The sequence below is a fragment of the Balearica regulorum genome, chromosome 3 (assembly GCF_011004875.1).
Source record: "Balearica regulorum gibbericeps isolate bBalReg1 chromosome 3, bBalReg1.pri, whole genome shotgun sequence".
In the NCBI taxonomy this organism is placed as follows: domain Eukaryota; kingdom Metazoa; phylum Chordata; class Aves; order Gruiformes; family Gruidae; genus Balearica; species Balearica regulorum.
The window spans coordinates 53,598,824-53,622,495 of record NC_046186.1 but is presented as its reverse complement, the minus strand read 5'-3'; the positions used below and the strand labels follow the sequence as shown (position 1 = coordinate 53,622,495).

Below are 23,672 nucleotides of genomic sequence, written 5' to 3'. Positions count from 1 at the left end.
TAAAAATATCCCCTCCCTGGCTGCTTGACCCCTTCTAATGCTGCTTATTAAAGATTTCCTGCAAGACTTCACCTCATACCAAAGCCCAGAGGGACTAGCCCTTGTTTTATGGGGCTACAAGGGGGTTTTTGCCAGAGCCAATAGAAATTACTGATAAAACTCAGCCTTCTTAAACAGAAGTTATTAGGTGTCAATTTGTGAGAAGGGCTATACTATTGAGGTACGCTGCTTCAGGCAAAAAGAAATTCCATTAAATGTAAGGGCTTACAAAAAATAACAGTTTATTCTAAATAAGCCTGTCTAGGCTTATTGTCTCTTTTTGTCCACATTAAAAATTAACTAACTGCTCATAAGGTTTAATCACATTTTGTAAGTGTTCTCTAATCTGCAAATCTTCAGCAATTAGCCTTCAAAGAAGTTGGACATCATGTCACCCAGTATTTGGGTAGCAAGAGCACTGGAACAAAAGTGTGCCTGGTGCCTATCGTCCTGGAGAGAGGTAGAGGAAGGAAAGGAGAGACATGATAGGAAAGATGGTTGAAAGACTGCCTATTACTTTTAAGTAAGGCACCTCTTCTGTTTGGCTTGATTCTGATCCCAAGTACCTAAGACCATGCTGAAGGACAGTGAAGAAGAAAAAAGCTACAGAACTTGTATATGATGGTGATATTCTTGACTGGAGGCAATGCGTTCACTTTTAGCAATTTGGAGGACCTAAGGTGGAAAAGCATGTTTGTGCCTAAATGAATAGGTTCTGCTGAGAAAGCCTGAAAGCATGACCATGGCTATACTGCTCCTTGAGCCAGCTCAAATATTTCTGCATCATCTTGTCCAACACATACAACTGCAAAATTGTCTTTAGGCAAGGAGTGGAGCAAAGATGTCTATCTGTACCCTCTGCTTAGGCAAGACCATTAATTTATGCAGGTTGTCCTTCATGGAAGCCACATCAGCATTTGACTGGTTACTCCATCCTGGAGAGATCCTGGAGAGATATGGCAACGGAATCAGCTAAAAGTCTGTAGAAAGTCAGAGAAATCTCATGAGGGATTAATACTAGTCCCACCACTACCAGCATTGCATTTGTAAGTCAGATTTGAGACTGCTTTCTACTGACCAGACTGTTCTATAGGGCAGTAAAGTCTGTCAGATGGCAAGAAGTGGCCCTTACACACCTCCCAGGGCACATGCTCACCATTGGCATTCATTTCTGTATTCCCAAGTATGATGTGGAACCTCAGCTGAGGTTCAGCCTTCCCTTGACAAGCTGAGGAGCCACATTGCCAAGAAATCACAAGGGTCTAGCTGGACATGGTGGGAAAATATAAGTGTTTCACAGATATAGGAGACCAGTTCTTCTTTAGACAGGAGGATCAAGAAAAATACTCATATCAGCTGATTCAATAGAGAGTTAATTTCAGTTCAGAATAACTTTAGAGTTAACTATGATTTATGGCAGAAATTATTGTAAAATTCATTTTAACACCCCAGTCTATGCAGATAACACTTTCACTTTCTGGGGTTTTGGGGTGGTTTTTTTGTTGTTGTTTTTTCTGACCTTGATGCATTTTTCCAGCCTCTTTTTTGTTTGATCACACCTTGCTGACTTCACTTCCCCTTCTTCCTCAGTGTTCCCTCCCCTGTAGGTTCATTGTAGTTTATTGCTTATATGACCGAGCTTTGTGCATATGTCTGTGCCCAGTGCAGGAGCTTCTTGGTACAGATGTTGACCAAAGACTGTATTCAGACAGTTAATACTTTGACTCTAAACAATTTTTCTCACCAATGAGCGGTGCTGAAGATCTAGCCTTTCTTTTTCTCTGTTTATTTTTTGGTGCTTTGTGTAAGAATATTGTTACATGTATTCTGAAAGTGGATATCACTGACTTCAGTGTTATTGGGAGAACTCACAGTTACCAGTCAACAGTTAAAGAGCAATTTTTGTACTGATAGTAATTTACAATTCAGTACATGTACAGAAACAATATAAATTCTTTCAGTGAGTGATATTTTTCTCTAGGAATGGGTCAGAGATGCAAAACACCCAAAAAGTGTACTTCTAGCCCTTTACAGCTGGCTTTTCATATTGTATTTATTGTTTGGTAAATATGCAATAACATTTGCCAAGTATTGCATAAGAAGGCATGAGGGACCTTAAAGATGTGTCATTCTCATCAAAATCATCCTTCACTGAGATAATTTTTTAAATTAGTCTTTAGTGCTCTGAGCTTAAAGCTTGATGAAGCAGTTAAGGGAGGTGCCTTGTTTAGAAAATGGACTCCCTTGTTTTAGATGATTAACTGTCATCACAGATTTTGAGTTTTTACACTTATCATATTCCAAGCTCCATGAAAATTCTTTGAAGAATTCATCTTATGTTTTCAGATTGCATTGGAAACCCATAATATTACCTTCTGTCTTTAAAAGCCGTCAAGTTATGGATTCCTTTCTATGAATTTTTGATAAGGTGGTCCAGAACAAGGAAAAGAAAAAGTAGGTATCTGCCAACTAATCTCATGAAGTCTGTATTCACTGTTTAAATGCTTGCTTTGTAGAGCTAAGCCAGATCATGCAAAAACTCCCAGCAGATCCATGAATAAAAAATACATTTTGCCTTATATATTATTTACTGCTGCAAAGCTCCTGCACTTTTTGTGAAAAAATAGATCCTAGTTTATTAAAAGAAAAATTCAATAATTGAAATTTTTTCATTACTTAGTTTCATCAGTCAGTTTTGTCCCATATGCAAGTGTCATATGAGACAAGTCAAACTTGCAAAACTGTGTGTTTCTAGCAGCGGGTCTTGGAACTGAGGTTTCCCTTGGGACAATGGGGAAGAAATCCTTGGAGTCCTGCACGCAATTATAAGTGCACCTGCTGGATCAGTTGGGCTCCCCTGGTCCATGGACTGTATGTGCGTGTCCCCATGCAGCTCTGTTTCATACCACCCAGCCTCTTTGGACCTGCATCTCCTTTTTGAAAATATGAATTGCATAAAACAGTTCCTTGTTTGGTGCGGCTTGAGTGATGGCCAAAGCAGAAGATTGCATATGGGTTTACAGCATAGAATTTATCTGATTTATCTGTAGAAGTCGCATTTCATTTCACCATGGTAAGCTTGGTATGCTGTATTTCTGCAGCCTACCTATGCCAGACAAAAGTGTTAGTTTTCTTCCTGATGAGAAAGGCTGAAATAACTAGAATACAGTTTCCCTAGTATTTGTCTGCCTTCTGAAGATATGAAAGCATGTTCAGAGAATATAACAAAAAGGTAGATAAACTGTGAGTGATATTATGGAACTATCACCAAAAAAAGTAGAAACAATTCAGTGAATGCTAATCTTTAAATCCAATCAATCCAGCAACAGTATTGAAAGAAATGCTGGGGCTTTTTTAGTCTTAATATTTTCTCAAAGATTCATAGCAACCGTAAAGGAAAAGAGAACAATTATCGTTCTTTTGAGGGCACATACAATAGAACACTAAAATGTAAAAAATGAGTTTTCTGTGTGTGTATTATTATTCTGATAGGGGAAAAACAGTTAAAAGAAGTTAAATAGTTTAGGTTTTGATTGTTGTGTTTGTTTGTTGTTTTTTTTTTTTTTAAACCTATGATCATTAAAGAACATCTTACAAAGTCTTCTATTACTTGTTACAGGTGCTTTTTTACGATGATTCATAGCTGTGACAATTCAGCCTATTGATATCAAAACCACTTTCTGCAAATGCTCTGTGCTCCTTTGTTCCACTGACAATATGCAAAACCCTTCTTATATCACTTGAGATGTTCCACTATTTGAACTTCGAAATTTCTAGCTTCAGTCCTCTGTTTAATCAATACATTTTATAAAACAGCAATGCTTTAGGATTGTTTTCTGCTGTTCCAGGCACCCCTAGCATAAGGAATGACAGCGTTTTTTGTGGGTTTAAGTTTAAAACGGTGTTTTTACTAGCTGTTATGGAAAACTACAATTACATTTCTTTTGTGTTTACATTCTGGATATGTTACAAAATTACTATAATTATGTAGAAAAGAAAGTGATGATTATATGGTCGGCTTTTTACATTTCAAAACCCAAAAAATATTATAATATCATTACATGTCTGAGGTAGTCTCATAGAAAAGTGAAGGGTACCAGTTTCCTTCTGGCCTTAAATCAGGCTGTTTGTGGTCTATTTCAGGTCAACCTCTGCAGGTTGTAACCACTGCAGTAAGCCCTCCAGAGTGTACATGATGAGCATAGTGGATGATTTAGGCACCTAATAGGAATAAAAGAAAAATGGGGTTGGAATATGTCATCCTTGTATAAAGAGTATTAAATTAGCAAACAACTAGAACCTTTGAAACGCTGGAATGAGGCTGAATTTATTTATCTGGTCTGGAAACCAACCCTCATTCAAATCTCACCCCTAGCTAGGTTTTGATCACTGACAAATTCAAACAAGAATCTTTGTATTATTGATCAAGAAAGAACAGCATGTGAGCAAATTGAGTATGTGTGTATTTTTAACTGTTGCATGGACAGGCAAATTAGTTTTTCTTGTGTATATTGCTTTCATAGGTTGCTTTGTTGTGTCATAGGTTGTTTTGCACCTATGACACTAATGAGAGAAATTTTTAAATGAAAAGAACTCTTTGACCTGACCATGCTGCGGGTTCCAGTTCTATCAAGGTGCAAGACTATGACCAAGGAGAGAAACGTAGTGAAATACATTCTTTAAATAGAGTCACAGCCATGGCTCCCAGCTGTGGTAGATTCCCAGCTTCTAAACCAAACAAAGTGAATACTTCTGAGAAGTGGCAGGCAAGTACGCTGGGTGCCTGGGGCTTTGATCTCTTCAATAGGGAGAACAAGTGTCCTACTTAAAATTGCTGCAACCTAAGGAGCCTCACTGTGTGTAACTTTTGAGTCCTAGATAGAGGGATAATGTCAAATAAATCTTCCAACAAGTGCTTTGTTTGGGAAATGGAACCCAAAAGGAAATTTCAGAAATTTCTATCTTTAAAAGGTTTTTTTAAAGTGGAACTCTTGTTTGAAACCTTTTTTCTTCTCTCTTATCAGCTTAGTTTTCCCTGTAAGCGTAGAGTTCAAAATTTAACTGGGGAAAAAAAACAGAAAAGCTTCTTTCCTAATGTCAAGATAATCTTTTAAACATAAAACCCAGAGGATAACGATATGAATGCTACCTCAAAAACTGGGTCACTTGTCACTCTTCTTAAGAAAAGTTATATTCCGTTCTTGTAGTATATCAGAAAAAACATAGTACTTTGATAGGAGTAAAAAAATCACTGCCAAAACAGCAGGATAGATTACAAATTATTTTTATTATTCCAATCCAACTTGCTTTGCTGACGTTTTGTTCTGGATAACTTTTTTGTGGAATGACCTAAGTAAACTCTTTTCCACTATTCTTTCTTCCTAAATGCCAATGATGGGAGCAAATAAATTTGCACTTGTAGTCATAAAACTATCTATATTGTTTCCCAGTTACAGCTCTGGGTTTTCTAGATAACTGAAATTTTTCCATAACACCTTCTGTGTTGTTCTTTCTTCATCTCTATGACGGCCATTATTTCAATCTATAGTAAGGAGGGGCACAGTGGTGAATTCCTTATGACATCCTTGCACTTATGATCTGCTTGGCTCAAGGTGTAGGTGTTGAGTGTACTTACATGCTAATTCAGCACTTCTGCTTCCCTGGGGAAAAGCTAAATAAAGTTTGAAAGTGGGGGGAAAAAAAGCATTTCTGTGGTAAATGAATGCAGCATTTTTTAGGTCAGATCCTCATTAGTGGAAATCAATGTATCATCACTGACTTCCATGGAGCTATGGCAAATTACATAAGCTCAGAGTCTATATGCAGTGATGATATTTGCATTTGTTGAGGCTTTGAACAAGAGCTGTAAAGCTTTCATATGGAACAGATTTGTTGCACTGGGAGTTCTTAAGACTTTCTGTTTGGAGTGTTTAGATTTTGCTGTTTTTCAGATTTTCAATAGTGCTATAGAGTATGATATTACTTGTTCTGCTGGGATTTCCTAATTAGCATTGCTGAGCGGGAATTGTTTTGAATGTAGTGTGAATTGCTGCACTTCTGTCCATTTTGTACATTTTAAAATTAATCTGTTTGATCAGAAACTTATCTATAGAAACTAATTAAATGACCACAGCTGTTACACCTAAGTTCTTGAACCTGAAAGTTTGTCTATGTAAGTACTCATTTGCGAGGTATAATTCAGTTGCATAAACATATTTGCAAATAAGATTATTCTTTTGTCTTTTCAGTGAAGCTAGCTTAAGATTTTTATCCCCCAAAAATACAGGAAAATATTTCTCTGAAATAATTTTCTTTTTTTTTTTTTTTTACTACCTTTAATTTTAGGTTTATTTGATGGCAAATCATCATTGTCCATTTGAGTCATCACAAAGCTTATAACTGGTGGGCAATCTGAGCTTCAGAAAAACACGAGTGGAGTTATATGCATGCTGTGACAGCAACAAGCCCAAGGGCAGAGCCCTCTGTTCTGGAGAAATAAGGTTTAGGTACTTTGAACTGTCTGTCCCACAAGTCTCTAGAGAACAGTATGAAAAAAAGGAATAAGCACTTTCTGGATGTGGATCTTCTCAGCCATTGATTTAAGAATGATTCTTTCTGTGCATTCCTGAAAGTACTCCTTCTGAATGGAATAAACTTGGTAGACTAAACCCCTTTCTCAGACATCCATCAGTCCATGCCTGCACTGACACTGTACCTGCTCAGGGCAGGGTTAGAGGACACACACCTGCAAATATGTCTTTGACGTTTGAATGTCCTTAGTGTCACTTTAGCCAGAGTGAAAGGGAGCATAAGAACCACAGCTGATGTTAGCATTTTGGTAGGCACACACAACCGTTTCCATTTTCTGGCATCCAGCTGCCTCTGACATCCATTAAGGTCTCTGCTGCTGTATGCAGAGTGGTCCTTAGGATCTGGGGAACGGCCATTGATGATCTTTTTGGGTCACACATTGTGCCAGATCAACCCAATCTGCCAGTAATGCATAGCTGGTGTGTGATTTAAAATTAACTTAAGCGGGAATTGTAAGTAAGTGAGCTCTTTCTCTAAGCACCGGCTTTGAAAAGATGGTATTTTGCTCATGGGTATTTTGTTCTGTGTTTTTCAGTGTTGCCAGTGTTCTTGATTTGATTGTAAGCCCAATGATACCTTGTGGTCTTTTGTAAAGCCCAAAGTCAAGTGAGCGCATAAGAATCTCAGTTGTCATTGAAGAATGAATTAAAATAGACCTCATGTTGTAGGAAAAATAAAACCTAGAAAGCATGTCCTAATTGCACAGGGAAAGCTTGGTCACCAGAAAAGGATAGAAAATAATGCTTCTTTTACAACAAGGAGAAAAAAAAAATCCTCTGTTCTTGTTTTAATTCAAGAGAGGTTTTTCAGCTGCAGATGTTTTTTATGCTACAGCAGTGGTGAGAACTAAGAAAATGTATATTCTGCATGTCTCTAAAGCTCATGGCTGGAGTAGTGCACATGTGGAGCTAAATCAATGCTCTTCATGTCCTGGTTGTTAAACTAGGGCTACCAGAGTCTCTGCTTAACTTCTTGCACCCCATTTGAAAGCTCTCTGTGCAAAGTATTCATATTAACATAAGCTGAAGTCTTTTACTGGGAAAGGCTGGGCAGGGTTGCCTTTAACGCTTGTTGGCTCCATCACGTAACTAATAGTTTCATAGATTAATTAGGAGATGTTATGGCTGCAAACTAGAGCTGAAAGAGCAGATCTATTGGCCATGATTTGTGGCTAAACAAACCTTCTCTGACTCCACACAAGCTCCACCACTCTTCCACACAGCCTGCTGAAAAGTTATCACAAGTGGCATTATTTCAATATATTTACAGTTTCTGCTCATTTCAAGTTCTCGTGGTGTTCTTGCCACCCATGTGCCTGAGCACTCTAAAGATATACGCTTAATTTCTGTGATGGGTTGACCCTGGCTGGGGGCCAGGTGCCCACCAGAGCCGCTCTATCACTCCCCTCCTTCATTAGACAGGGGAGAAAAAGTACAACAAAAAGCTTGTGGGTACAAGGACAGGGAGAGATCACTCACCAATTATCGTCACGAGCAAAACAGACTGAACTTAGAGAGGGAATTCATCTAATTTATTACTAAGCAAAACAGAGTAGAGGAATGAGAAATAAAATCAGCTCTTAAAACACCTCCCCCCACCCCTCCCATCTTCCCAGGCTCAACTTCACTCCCGGCTTCAATCTCCACCCCCCCCAGCGGCACAGGGGGACGGGGAATGGGGGTTACGGTCAGTTCATCACACGTTGTTTCTGCCGCTTCTTCATCCTCAGGGGGAGGACTCCTCTCATCGTTCCCCAGCTCCAGCATGGAGTCCCTCTCACGGGAGACAGTCCTTCATGACCTTCTCCAACGTGAGTCTCTCCCATGGGCTACAGCCCTTCACGAACTGCTCCAGTGTGAGTCTCTCCCTCAGGGTGCAGAGCTTCAGGAGCAAACTGCTCCAGCGTGGGTCCCCCACGGGGTCACAAGTCCTGCCAGCAAACCTGCTCTGGCGTGGGCTCCTCTCTCCACAGGGCCACAAGTCCTGCCAGGAGCTTGCTCCAGCATGGGCTTCCCATGGGGCCACAGCTTCCTTCGAGTGCCTCCACCTGCTCCGGCGTGGGGTCCTCCACGGGCTGCAGGTGGAATCTCTACACCCCCTCATCCTTCCTCCATGGGCTGCAGGGGGACAGCCTGCTTCACCATGGCCTTCACCATGGGCTGCAGGGGGATCTCTGCTCCGGTGCCTGGAGCACCTCCTGCCCCTCCTTCTGCACTGACCTTGGTGTCTGCAGATGTTCTTACATCTTCTCACTCCTCTCTCTGGCTGCAAAAGCTCTCTCTAGCTGTTTGTCTCTTTCTTAAATATGTTATCACAGTGGCACTGATTGGCTTGGCCTTGGCCAGTGGTGGGTCCGTCTTGGAGCCGGCTGGCATTGGCTCTGTCAGACACAGAGGAAGCTTCTAGCAGCTTCTCACAGAAGCCACCCCTGTAGACCCCCCCACTACCAAAACCTTGCCGCGCAAACCCAACACAATTTCCAAAACTGACATGCATGAGAAGCAATGTGGTTACTCACTAATGCTAATTGGCTTCCTAAAAACCAGAAAATTTTTCATATAGTACTGCTCTTGATATGTTTAACAGAAATATTCACCAAAGTGAAAAGAAAGTCTTTTCAAGCATTCATCTTCCTTTCTCAGTGAAGCAGCTTGTGTCATTCACCTGGATGTCCTTGACAATCTTCATTTATCATAAGCCTCTTTTTCAGTTATTTTCCCCAGCCTTCCTATCAGTTTCAGCTGACAAAACACCACAAGCAAAAGACAGCAGTTGTTGTTGGTCGGTTCTAGAGGACCCCTTGGTTTTTACCAGAGCTGGTGAGCACATGTGCATACAAATAACACAGGAAGTTGGAACAGCTTAAGCTGGCTCTGTTTGGTTTCAACTTCTTTCTTATTTTTTAATGAAAGCTATCCCCATTTTTTGAAGAAAAATTCTTATTTCCAGATCTGTCACTAAAGGGAACTCTCTCGTTCTTAAGCACCATTGGATAGAGAAGATCATATGTACATGTAAAACTGAACATCAGAATTAACTCTGTATTTTGCTGGATTGATACTGTTATTCTTCCAGGGAGCCACAAAGAGCAGCAGATCACCTTAGAGCAGACTGTAATTCTTCCCCCCCCCCCCCCCCCCCCCCCCCCATGAGAAAGAATGGTATATTGAAGCTGTCTGAGCAATGTGAGTTTTTTTGGGGGTGGGGTTTGTAGTCTTAAGTAAAGTAAATATGACCATGGAGAGGAACTATCTTATCCCAATGGCCCTGATGCTGATCTCTTTTTTGCCAAAGTAAATCAAAAATAATTTTACCAACATCAGTACAGCCACATCAGTAAAATTCTAGTGGGACTATGGAATACAGCACAGTGTCTCTGTAAAGAATAATGAAAGATTGCAGTGGGAATTGTTATGCCTGTGTATCTCTGCAGGAAATCAGTGGAATTTAGTATTTTAGATAGTTGAATAAAAGAAACTTCTGATTTTAATTAATCAGGGCTGAGTTAATTAATCTGACACATGACAGGAGAACACTGTGAAACTTCAACCATGTCATCTGAGACTGGACTGAATACCTCTGGTCTAGAAAGGAAAAACACTTTTCAAATCTGCTGTTAATATGATAATGGTTGGCAGCATTTGGGCAGGATGGGAACTGACATAAAAGCAAACTGGAAATAAAGACTGCTGCTCTGTCTCAAACAGAGCCATTATATGGTGCAGAGCAATTCTTTCTGTATGTGTTTATGAAGGAAACCAGGAAACGGTAAGATAATTTTGTTAGCACAGGCAACTTTTTTGCATTCTTCATGGCTGACAGTGTCTTTGCTCAAAGTGCAGAACTCATTTCTGAAAAGGTGGCCATTTAGACTGTTTAAACAACTGACTGGGTAGCGATAGGCTGCTTTTATGGGGTGTACAGATAAATACATGACGCATCCATGCCGGCAGCGCTGCCTCCTGCACCTGGCAGCTGTCCCTTGGCATGCCCGTGGAAAACCCCTGCCTCTCCAGCAGCTGCGGGCATCGCGGGTGGCTGCTGCAGCAGCCAGGAGAGAGGAGGGGGCTGTAGGCAAAGTAACGAGATCAAAGGATGCTGCCTTTGAGGGAGGGGGGGGTAAATCACATCCCAGGAGGTTCAGTGCAGGATTACATTGTTTTCACTGCCTGCCTGGAAACATAGTAAAACCCTGAACATCCTGTTACATCCAGAAGATGTGAAACTGCTGAAAAGACAGATGAAATGAATAAGCTAGCCAGTCAGAGAAATTAGAACTGCAGAATATTAATTAATCTCATTTATATGCTTATCAGTTTAAGGTGATGGTGGTCAAGGAGAGCCATTTAGCTCATTTTATGATTGGCTTGTGCTTCATCCTCAAATGAGAAAAAACTTACTTTAATGGGAATTTTTGTATGAGGCTGCACTTTCTCTGGAAAGCTGATGGGGCTGAGCCTCCTTGGGTCATGTGTATATGATCTGGTTTAGGATTCGGAGTACTGCTGTGTGGATTTCACTCGCAAAGATAACACTTTCCCCTGTAGCAATACCCAGTGTTTTGTGGGAAGCAGGTCTGCAAGCAGTGTTTGATCTGTCAGAGGAACCAGGACTTCTGCTCAGCAGAGTCACCTGATGGGGTCAGGGGCCTTGGAGTGCCTCTTGTCCACCCTCCCGCTGAAAGCAGGCCAGTCACACAGCAGGTAGCTCAGCCTCGTCCTGTTGAGTTTTGAATATCTCCAAGGATGGAGATTCCACAGCCTCTCTGGGCACCGTGCTCCAGCTGACCACTTCTAGTTGTAATTTTTTTTATTTTTATTCGTGCAGAATTTCCTATGTTACATGCTGTGACCAGTGCTTCTTGCCCTCCCACTGTGCACCTCTGAGGAGAGCCTGGTTCCATTTTCTCTACACTCTCCTCTTAGGTGACTGCAGACCTCAGCAAGGTCTCCCATTAGCCTTCCCTTCTTATGGCTGAATAAACACAGCTCTCTCATCCTCTCCTTTTATGTCATATGCTCCAGTAATGGGTCTTCTGGTGCTTTTTCTTGACTCTTTTTTAAAAACCCAGATAAATGGAATATTTGGAAGTTGCAGTTAAGAGGATAGGACAGACAACCAAATATACAGCTACTCTCACACTGCCTAACATTAAAATAAAGAAGATCTTGCCTGTGACCTTGAGTTCATGGATTGGGAAAGACAAAGTACCCATGATGTAGGAGCGAAGAACCCCTTATTGTGGTTTTTCAGCTGTTCTCTCCCACTTACAGGTTGTATCAGGCACTACATGGTAAGATGTAGTAAGTAGCTCTGAAGAGATGGAGCAGCTGATATTCATATGTATTCAGGTTTTGAAGGGAAAAACTACCGTAGCACTTATAATACATGCTGATTTTACACTCTTCCTTTTGCCCCAAAATAATCAATGTTATGAATACTTGTATTTAAATACATGTGAACATGGAAATACATATATTATGAGAAATATCTTCATAGCAAATATCTTCTTTTTAAATATAGGTACCTAAACTATGCTCATGAAATCTTTGGACAAGGTTGTCAGTTTGTAGTGTGCTGATGAGCATGTGTGAGTCCCACTGGCCCTCCTCATCTTCTCCCTGTCACACAAAGCTACCAAGGGCCAGTATGGGTTGCAGACTTCCCTTCCCAGAGAGCATGGTGTACCCACGCTGCCAGGCTGTGACATGAACGGTGTCATAGCTCCATCCACTCCTTTTGCACTGTCTCATGTTAGTGTGAGAGATTTCTCTACACAGAGGCATGGATGCTGGGCCACTAGCTGTTCCTTTTTCTGACTCTCATAGAAAACATTTCCTGCCAAGAAAATTCACATTGGCCTTCCCTAAGAGGAAATTCACTATTTATTTCCTCCAAGAACTAGTGATTTCCTCATAAAACTGACCCGTTTCTGTAGACTATGTGCCAGAGATTCAGCTGCTGTAACTGGCTGCACAGTTGTGCTAATGCACTGAATTTATGTTAGTAGAGCAGCTACTCCTGGCCCAGGTAGCAATTTGTATTGAATAACTATTGCAGAGGGGGTGCACATAAGTTGTGATATGTGCATATTGCATATATGGTGTATTTCTGGAATATGGTGGATTAAAGGTGTATACAAGCTCTTTCATGGTACTTTGAACACTCCTCAGGTACAAATGAGGTTTTGTTTGTTGTACATACCACTGTTGAAGGGTAATTTGAGAAAGTTTGTTCATGATGATTTTATTCTTGTTTTTCTTATTAAACGTCTATTACAATAGAACTTTGTTATTTCAGACTACTGCCTCAAGACATTCACTGCACATTTCACACCTTTTTTTTTTAATGCAATTTTACTTTGAGGATTTTTTTTACTTGTTTTAACTTTTTCAGTGTAGACACACTGCACTAGGTTGACACCATAGTAACACGTTACCCAGCATGGAATGCTAATGCCACATTTTGCATGACAATTAAACAGGAGAAACAGGAGGTTTGTGCTTATTTTGAAATATGGACACACTAGCACAGTGTGTTTACCAGTCTCCATTACACATTGATGCAAATAGTCCAAGTAGTGTTTTGTCAGACTCAGATTTGAGTTCAAAAGAAAAAAGAAGTATGTTTTTAAAAATGCAGGTTGCTAATATTCAGCTTTTTGAAGGCAAATTACTGAGCTGCTTGAAATTCATTCCATCATACAACCAAAATTTAACTTGTAACTGAAAAGCTTGTGATGAACATGGTGGTGTGGTGGTCACGATGACATGCCATTGCTTCACACGTCTCTAAAACATTTTGAATAACAGCTGAGTAGGTAATAAGTGGCATGTCAAAATTTGTGAAAATAGAGGGTTGTTTCCCTGAGGGTAATTGCGCTTCATACATATATGGCAGGTGGAATAAGCAATCTATAGAAATTCCTCCCAGATTTCATCAAGAGTTCCTGGACTACGTGCGGTCAGCTCTGCAGGTCTGTGCGGGAAGGCTTCCCAATGCTACTGGCCTAAGGCAAACTGTCAGAAAGGTTTACCCCAGAGATACAAATACTAGAAACTCTGGCTTCTTAGAAGTTGGGGCAATCTGATTGTCAGGGTTGGACAGATTCCATGGGCTTAGAAATTTTGGTTATTCTGAAAATTATTTTCATGGAGCAGAGGGAAGCCAGGAGGTGAAACTCTGTGCAAGTGATAACCCCAAGTATTTCAAGTATTTCTTTTTTATTTCTTTTTTTTTTCCCCAGTCACATAATTATAGATCTCTGGATGTGTTCTCATGGCATTCATGGCAAATTCATTGTTATGGTAGGGGCCAGCTCTGACCGTGACTTGAACCTGCCAGAGCAGCCCTGACACTTGCTGCCAGGACAGCTTCTTCACTGCCACGGAAGCAGCGACAACTGCTCTCTGTGCTGTTTCCACAGCAGTGTCTAGAAGGAAAAGTAGCCAGTTGGCTGCTCCTTATTCACCTTAATTTTTACACAGATTTCAGTTCAAAATATTGAGATGTGAAATGCTTTAGGAGGCACATTAAATATTATATTATTAAATTATATTACCTGGATATGGGCTCAAAATAGCACTAAAACCAAACAATGAAGTATTGTTCATTAGACCTTAGTTTGAATGACCTTTGGTATTTAGACTGACCTCAGGTAGTTACTACTGCAAGAGATCACAGTGATAAGTAAAAGAGAAAAAAAGTTCTATCCTTTGAGATTTAGTGCCTTCTGTCTCACTCTGTTGAAGCAGCAAGTATGATTTGGCTGTCATGGCTTAATCTAACTTACTTTATTTTACATTGAAATGGACGAGGTGTATGCACATGACTAGTTTTTGTGTATTATTTGAGGCAGAATAACTTTCATTTGTGAAGAAAGAGGAGGTCACATCTTAAAATGTACAAGTGTTTAGTTGCTTGCTATTTTCTGAACTAAAAAAAAAAAAATAAAATTGTATATTTCTTTTGAAATTCTGCCTTTCCAGAATCAAGAGACTCTTGTCTTTTCATCTGTTTTTATAAGATTTCTTGCAGGGCACTTTCTTGTACTTGAAACGCACACACAAAAATATATCTGGCAGATTCAGAGACGGAAACCAGTAAACCAACTCAAGCTTATTATTACAAACAACGAACAAACAAACACACACACACACAGCATTCAGCAGATCTTACTTTTTAGTGTGCCTTCACTTATGATTTTTAATGGTTGGAGTCCACAGTACCGCACACTGGTGCAGCCACACAGCTACGCGGCGTCTAGCCGCCCTTGGTAGGAGTTGGACCCAGCTCAGCCTGGAACAGTGCAAACCTTTATGCGGTGCAGGTGACTCCTCTTGAATAGTTTCTAATGAGAGACATTATCCTTTGCTTTGAATTCAATGAGCTTTTGCAATGCTTTTAAGTCATCAAGTGGCTGAGTAAGGGGTTTGCTCTCTTAATGGAGAGGAAAGATACATCTACATCAATTGGTTATTCTCTTAGTGTTTAGTCCTCCTGTCCTCCTGTCTTTCCACTCAGTGAATGCATGCACCATAAGGGCATGCGGGAGTATGTGAGGACCACAGCTGGCTGGGTTACGCTTAAATAACTGTGTAGGAGAGAAGGTGTCAAGCTGGCAAAGTTTAGTCCCTGTCACTTATAGGGAGTGATGTCCATGTGAATTGTGGCCAGGGTGATGCCCAGAACACGTGGGGAACCAAGTGGCTCGTTTCAAGAGGGAGCTCAGGAACAAAGTAACATGAGGCAATTTGGAACAGTCAGAGGATCAGGACCCAACAGCAATTCATGGACCAAAACAGTAGCTAAGGCTTTGCATGCAGGAGCTGCTTGGATCCCTAAAAATGTTGGTTCTTCTTTGTTGTCATAGTCTCTGGACATGTCTGAGCATATCTAGCTTATAAAGAAATCAGCTAGAAGGCTTTTTGTGCAAAAAGACTGACATACATAACTTGTTGGTTAATAGTGTTGACACTAATGCTGGCACCCTTACAAGAAAAGCAGCCAATCTGTTGAAAGGAATTGTATTCTGGGAAAAAAAACTAAAAGTGGCTGGAATTACCATATCCTTTTGCCCTCTTGTGGGGTCTGGAGACCCCTATGGATCCTGGGCATGGAGTCTGAAAGGACGCATTGACCTAAGAATCTAGTCTTAGGTAAAGAGGGTAAATCCATACTGAAAATGGACAGTCACTAAAGAAAAATCTCTAGTGTTCTCATTAGCACAAAAAGAAAGAGTTCAATTAGAAATAAAATAAGGAAAAAAATTATGTTACTCCACTTAATTTGATTTTTCACTTCATATGTATTCATTTAAACTGTTTACAATAAATAAATTGATGATATTTGTGATCATTATATATAATTACATATATTGATATTTGCATATATTCTATGTTGAATTGTGGCTTGTATTGGTAGATCTGTCATTCCTGAAACTTATTGTTTATAATCAATATGAGATTTCATCAAATAATAGAATCTATTACGAAGTTTGAAAACAATCTATTCTTGGCAGAATATGTGTTTTCATTTAAACATATTTATCCGTTTTATAAATAAGTCTACATACTGTCAACACATTATTGACTAGTCTCCTTAAGCCTGATGGGAAACCAGTCCGTTCTGCAATTACAGAATGCCTATAAAATGATAGGACTTTCAGCAACATTATTCTTAGGGAGCTTGAGTACTGCTCTGGAAAATTTTAAGTTATTTAATTCATGTAATATAGGAAAGAGGAGAAATGTATATATGCAGCTTTCCTCCAAAAGTGTTTTCAAATCTCCCTCCATTTCTCTAAATCCTCAAAGGTAGTGAAGATTGTCAAAGCTCAGCCCTTAGAATACATTTTATTTTCCTTGTGATCAGCTTAGCTGAAAATTCTGTAACTCAGAGCATGACATATTTGTGATAATTCAAGAGCCCTTGAGAGCTCCCTCTTAAGGAGTTTATCACATTTACTTCCCTTACTGTCTGTCGCACATATGAGTGATGGCAAACACTGTTTGGATCTAATGCTACGATCTCTATCTCCAAGTATCACTGACTTTGAAGGAATCAGACCCTTCTGATTTCCAAAGTCCCATTCACACATCTGAGAGAGGAGTTTGTTTGTCTCCTTCATGTGACTATTAATCTCATTTCCATGTATGTAGAATTTGTTTGTTTCTTTGTTTTTTTTCTGGAGCCAACCTATTAGTTTTCGAAGATACTGTTCATGATACTGGCATGATCTCACACAGCAGTAGTTGAGATGTTTTATTAGTTATTTCAGCTGAACATTTACTCTATGAAACTGAGCTATCAAAAGAGGGCTTTTGGGACACTATCAGTTCAGGCTAATGTATGAGCTCAAATTATTGTATCGTTATAATATGCTGCCTGGTGTCTTTTGCCACTGATTTGCCTACATTTTTTAAATTGCTCAATCAGAATCCATTTATCTGATAAATTATTAACAAATAAATGTTTCTGATGGAAAAGCAAATAATTCAGCATTATAAATCATATACCATACAGGCAACAGCAGTCAGAAGTAAACTACTCTTGAGCCAAGAGTTTATGTCATGTAGATGGAAATTATGTAGTCACATAAACACTTAATTGGAAAGAAAGGATAGCTGTTATTTTCCTAGACTTATACCAGATTCTTCAGTTTCTGCATAGTACATTTCTATGTTCTTTTATTGGTGCATCAAACATACAAAAACAAAATTTAGTTTCATGTGTGCAAAGACATCTGCATTTGTTAGACTCTGACCATACTCTAAGGAACTTAAACTGGTCATTCTTTGTAATGTTTCTGTAGCAATCTTTTGATTTAATTCTGCTTCTCCGCTCAGAAGTACTTTTTCCTGACAAACGGAATAATTACAGAGTTAATGTCTTTTGGCAGATCACATTGGCATTGATGATTTTGAGGACTTAACTGTATTCCAAAATCCTTGAAGCTTGATTTACTTTGAAAGAAAGTAGATGTGTTCATGCCTAAAGCTAGAAATTGCAATACTGGGTTTGCAATTAAATACCATATTCACATTTGTGTCTGTTTTCCATTTCTTCAATATGGAGGCATAGATAGATTTAAAAAAAAAAAAAAAAACCAAACAAACAAAACAAAAAAACAACCCACAAACCAAACAGAAAACAGAAAAAAGACAAGAACAGTCAAACAATTCTTACTAAATACTGTTAACATTTTCTCCAGATGGGTCTGGCATTGTTCTCAGTATAAAAGTAGTTTTTGCAGTGATTTACAAAATGTCTGCAAAATACATTTCTGGTCAATGTCAAGGGTAAAAAGCAGCGGAGTAGCAGTAGCACATGTAGTATATCATAGAGTCATAGAGTCATAGAATCATAGAATGGTTTGGGTTGGAAGGGACCTTTAAAGGTAATTTAGTCCAACATCCCCTGCAATGAGCAGGGACATCAATGAGATCAGGTTGCTCAGACCCCCATCCAACCTGACCTTGAATGTTTCCAGGGATGGGGCATCTACCACCAATCTGGGCAACCAGTTCCAGTGTTTCATCACCCTTATCATATTTTTTTTTTTCCTTATATCTAGTCTAAATCTACCCTCTTTTAGTTTACACCCATTATCCCTTGTCCTATCACTACACTCCCTGATAAACAGTCCCTCCCCAGCTTTCCTGTAGGCCCCTTCAGGTACTGGAAGGCCGCAATTAGATCTCCCCAGAGAGCCTTCTCTTCTCCAGGCTGAACAACCCCAACTCTCTCAGCCTGTCCTCACAGGAGAGGTGCTCCAGCCCTCTGATCAGCTTCGTGGCCCTCCTCTGGACTCGCTCCAACAGCTCCATGTCTCTCCTGTACTGGGGCCCCCAAAGCTGGACGCAGTACTCCAGGTGGGGTCTCACAAGAGTGGAGTAGAGGGGCAGGATCACCTCCCTTGACCTGCTGGTCACACTTCTTTTGATGCAGCCCAGGACACGGTTGGCTTTGTGGGCTGCAAGCGCACACTGCCGGCTCATGTTGAGCTTCTCATCCACCAGCACCCCCAAGTCCTTCTCCTCAGGGCTGCACTCAATCCATTCTTTCCCCACCCTGTATTTGTGCTTGGGATTGCCCCGACCCATGTGCATATCACCTCTTGCCAGTAAAGGTCTAACATTCTTTTTCCTGTAGCCCACTTAAAATACATGTAATTAGTAATTTTCTGTTATTAAGAATGTTTTTTGTTTGGGGCTTACTATTGTGAAACACACGCTGTAATTTTCTTTCTTCTATAACCTGCGTTCCAGATTCCAGGCTGCCAATGTTTACCAGATACTGAGTACATTCAAAAACTTGACCTGGCAAGCACTACCTCTGGGGCCATACTGCACAAGATTTCATTCCTGAGGAGGGAAACTGAGTGTTTCTTTCAGCATTTTCTTTATCAAATATGCAACAAGTGTCTTCTTTTTTTGTACAGGCTCAGCAAGTTGTACACCATTTCAGCAGAGATGTCTGATCTTTCCATCTGCATACCTGGAGCAGCTTTATCACTTCACTGATCTTTTCAGTAACCACTAAATTCTTCCTGAGACTGAACATTGGAACGGATGAGTTAAATTCTTCCTGAATGTTCTTCGTCAAAACTAGATGTACTGGACTTTCTGGATGTGCATAAGGACACAAAGGTTAGTGTCTTTGTTAAGAGCCTGAAGTTTCAGGACTGTTTCATTTAACTATTAGCCATGCAGACTATGTTTCAATGTTTTGTTTAATATATCCGTAGGTGGATAAAATGGTAATTGACATCACATATATAGTTGAGATCATGCTTTTAACTGCCACAGAATAAATGTACTTAGTGAGTTGGTGCAACTTAAAACCCTCTAAATGACTTGCTGGCCGACAAAAGCAAGCTCTACCCATGCTCTGAGCTTGATTGCCATTAGCCATTTTTGTGATATTTCTCCTAAGTTTGGGTTTAGTGCATTGCAATAACACTCATCTGATTTATAACTCGTAAAAAGATGATGAGAAGAATATTTTACTTACCTCTGTTCACAAGACAGTCCTTGTTTGCAGGATGAGGGGGTAGATGTTTGTCCCCCTGTGTGACTTAGTTGTTCTAGATGGCGTATGGGCTTCAGGGGAATGTCAAAGACATACAGAATATATTGGAAAAAAATAATATCTTCCTAACAGCAGCTATTCACTTCCTGGAAGCTGTGAGATTTTAATAAAATGCTTTTTCTATCCCTTGATTTCTGTTAAAATATTATGGATATTAGTCTGTTTTCTCTCTGCCACCTCTGAAATCACCCTCGATCAGGAGAATTCACTGACATCATTTTTCCATGGTATGATCAGAAATGTAGAAGAAACCATTCTGCAAACAAATACATGCTCGGAAAGGTGGTGGAATGTGTGTGGGCATATGTGCATATCAAGTCATGTCTCTGACATAACTGACAAGGAAAGTAGCAAGATCATAAAGATACATCAGGATTTTCAGCAGCAATCATAATATTATATATTAAAAAGTTATGTTTATAATGATGTGCATAATGCTATGTGCGGTAGAGAAAAAAGTGAACAGTCATGTAACCTTGATTTTATTCTATGATTGCCATCTGGTTTTCATCTTTTCAGAATATTCTTCAGGATTAATGTTCTACTTAGGTTTGGGGGAGGAGGGAGCTAAATTCTTTTCGGTTTTACTCTGTCAATCTCATCTTATTTGATTCAGCCATTTTTAAAAAATAATTAGTTTTACAAATACTATTTGTTCTTATTAAACATCTCCACAATGTATTAAAATGGTTTCAGGAAGCCTATTGGCTAAAGTAGATGGAGCTCAAACTTGATGCAATTAGAACTACATGAACTGAGTTCTGTTTTCTCATTTTTGTGGAGGGATTCTAGTGATATCATCTGAATAATAGCTTTCTAATCAATCTTTTTCTGTCTGCTACTCTAGCTAGCATTTCTGTTTGCATTCTAAATGCCTACTCCCTGTATAAAGTAAATAGAAGACAAAAATATCATCCCTCATCAAAAGGAATTGTTTCCCCGTTGGCACCAAATGTCTACTCCAGATAGGAGAAGAGGAGAAAAAAAAAAAAGTAACAATACAGTTTTGTTTCATCTAAGTTCTATTGAAGTTACTGAGAGTTTTGGTAATAGAGTTAGTAGGAACAAGAACATGGATATAAAAATACAGACTCCATTTAAAAGCAGAAGGTTAGAGGAGTTGCAGATTTTGCAAACATTTCCATATGGAAGAGAGCTACGATAGTTCTGTGTGGTGCCCTCACTGTAATACCTCAGTATTTCCCAAGAAAGTAAAATTCATATAGAGCATATATTGTAGCTTTAATGTGTAGATTGATTTTTATAATATTACATCTTTTATACATGTGTATATAAAATACAGAACTAAAGGGTGAATATCTCACACAGTTGCAGAGCTCAAATGTCAGAAGTGTTTTGAACTGCACCTTCTTGCACTGCATGCATGTTTGTACTTCTGCTTGCGGGATTTGTGTAATATGTAGTTGTGTGAACTGTTAAATATGTATAATGTACAGAATTATAGGCTCTGCAAACTCAGTACAATTGTTGACAGAGCCTTGCTGTTAGGATAGGTAATGCTGGAAGATCCTAATATCTCATTTTGCTTACAGTATTGCTACTAAACCACTCATTTATTAATACCAATATATAGATTTGGATGGAAAATTATGCAAAAAAAAAAAAAAAAGCTTTATTCTTCAGTTTTGTGGATTTTGTAGTTTATTTCTTTGACAGGTAATGGATATGTTCATTTAAACAGTGCAAATCAAAAAGAATGAGCTAAATTATCTGACTGGCTGCAAATCCAGGGAGTTTCACCTGTTCAGATTTTCCATGATGAATTATGTTACTGGCTGACTTTTACCTTTTGCAAGAACACAAGTTCTAAGGTTATCCACAAGGCCTGCATAAGCTTAGGTAGTAAAAGAAATGACCCTGATGTAAATGAATAAATGATGGTTATACTGAAATGAGTTAAAAGAAACTTTGCGCATTTAATGAAGAAACACCAAAAAAAAAAAAAAGACATATGATGATAAGAAGTAGGAATGTTAAGCATAATGTCAGATTTAAAACTGATCCTGGAGATTTTCTGCTAAGCCTACAGTATGAAGACTAAGTCCTGAGGGTTACAACTTCCTCCCAGAGGTTTGAAGGAGAGGCCCCTGACATGGGGAATTCTGAATTTTGCCCTACCATGTCTTGGGAGGTTGACTTAATGTGCAGAAAAAAGATGTCTTCTGTCAGATATATGTTGTGAGGAGGAAACCAGAAGTGAACTATCCACCACTTCAGAAGCAGGTCGGAGCTGTGAATCCTAATCCAAAGCAACATGACTGCAACTCAGCATAAGGTCCCTTAAGTTCCAGAAAAACAGGTTGTGTTTAAGATATGTCTCTGCCCTTGTCATCACCTTTGCCTGACTTGTTGGCTCTCCTGAGAACCATCTTTCACACTAGAGTAACCGCATCTTCCTCTTAACCATTACGCCTCATCAGCAAACCTAAAGCTATATGCATCTATCTATAGCAGCAAAATAGGGCTTGGGCATGAGTTTGATCCCCGGCTCCTGCTCATCCATCCCATCTGTTCACATGTTCGCTAGTATGGTTTTGCCCCACAATCCCACGCAATGCCAGGGTAGAGTTCAGGGAGAACTGTGGGGTAGGGACAGTTTCCAGGAAGCAGCTAAGAATACAGCCACTTTCTTTTGGGGTGGAGACACTGGGTCACCCACAGCCTGGCCAAGAGAGTTAGCCCTGGTTTCTTTAACTTACAAACAGGCACACAGCCAAGTGTTGCAAAGCTGTGGCCTCCTCTGACTCTAGCTGCGGAGCACAAGTTATTCCATCATTCTCCTCTATCTTTAACCTTTTCACTGGCCACCGCTTAAAGGACAGAGAATTTTGGACTTCCAGGCAGGATGCAATTCCTTCCATTTTGGACTTTCAGGCAGGATGCAGTGCAAAGGATCCTAGCAGTGTTTGCTGCTTTTACATAGTGGAACATCATTGTTCAGACAACTATAGTGACCTCTAATACTTATCCCCAGTCCTTTTTTCTTTCTTTTGTTGTTGTTGTTGTTGTTGTTGTTGTTGTTGTTGTTGTTTTGTTGGCACTATTTCTAGCTTTAATGAGGTAAAAAATTTGCATGAATGAAGTTATATTTTCCATTTTACTGGAAGTTTATTCCCCAGGTCTGCTTGCTAGTTCATGGTCTTTTGTTCATGTTTGTAGTCTTTTCTGTATAGTTTATGTATGTGGTTTGGCTTTTTTTTTAGTGTGTTTTTTAGTGTTAGCTTTTCTTTAGTGTGTTGAGCATCACACCTATTGGCTGATTCTGATGAAATAGCTATGTTACCATTTCCTTTTGTACAAAATAAGAAACTTATAAACATGGAATTTGTTTTGGTAATAAAATGATAAAGGAGATATGATGATAAGCTTTATCAATCCAACAATTAAGATCAAAGTATAAAACCATGAATTCTAGCCATTTTGTTCTGGCTATCAAAAATTTGAATACTAAACAGCTTTTACAAGAAGTGAAGTATATATGACTTCCCCTTTCTCTGTAATTTTACTTACATAAGATTTTAAAAATATTTGATTTAAGAAAATGTGGGCATTTTTACTCACTTTGAAAAAAAAAAAAGCATTTTAAACAGCAGGATGTAATTTCAGACTATTTGCAGTCAAGAGGCCTCTGCTGAGCAAAATACTCATTCAATTTAGGAATGCAGATTATAATAATTTTCCTATCTCCCTCACAGCAGGATTCCTGCCATCGTTTTGCAAACTCACAGGTTGCAGTATTGAATGACTAGCTAACTTCAGTTCCAGGTAACACACGCTTCAAGCATATTCTCATTAGCTCAAGTTAGTTATAATGCAAAGCTGCTTAGTTTCACCAAGTGAAATGGGATACACTTAAATTGTCTCATCTAATATAATACGCTTTCTTAATACATGCAAAGTGGTTTATGATGGCAAAGCTTGTAGAGCAT

The 23,672-nt window shown here is 39.4% G+C and overlaps 1 protein-coding gene across 2 annotated transcripts in view; it reads left to right on the top strand.

Annotated features, from left to right (window-relative positions):
* The window catches only part of HS3ST5 (heparan sulfate-glucosamine 3-sulfotransferase 5), a 199,694-nt gene that overhangs the window by 84,897 nt on the left and 91,125 nt on the right, over positions 1-23,672 (top strand). For both annotated transcript variants that reach the window (XM_075750057.1, XM_075750058.1), the window contains exon 2: positions 19,073-19,280. The gene's annotated coding sequence lies outside the window, so the exon portion shown is untranslated. The remainder of the gene's footprint in view (positions 1-19,072; positions 19,281-23,672) is intronic.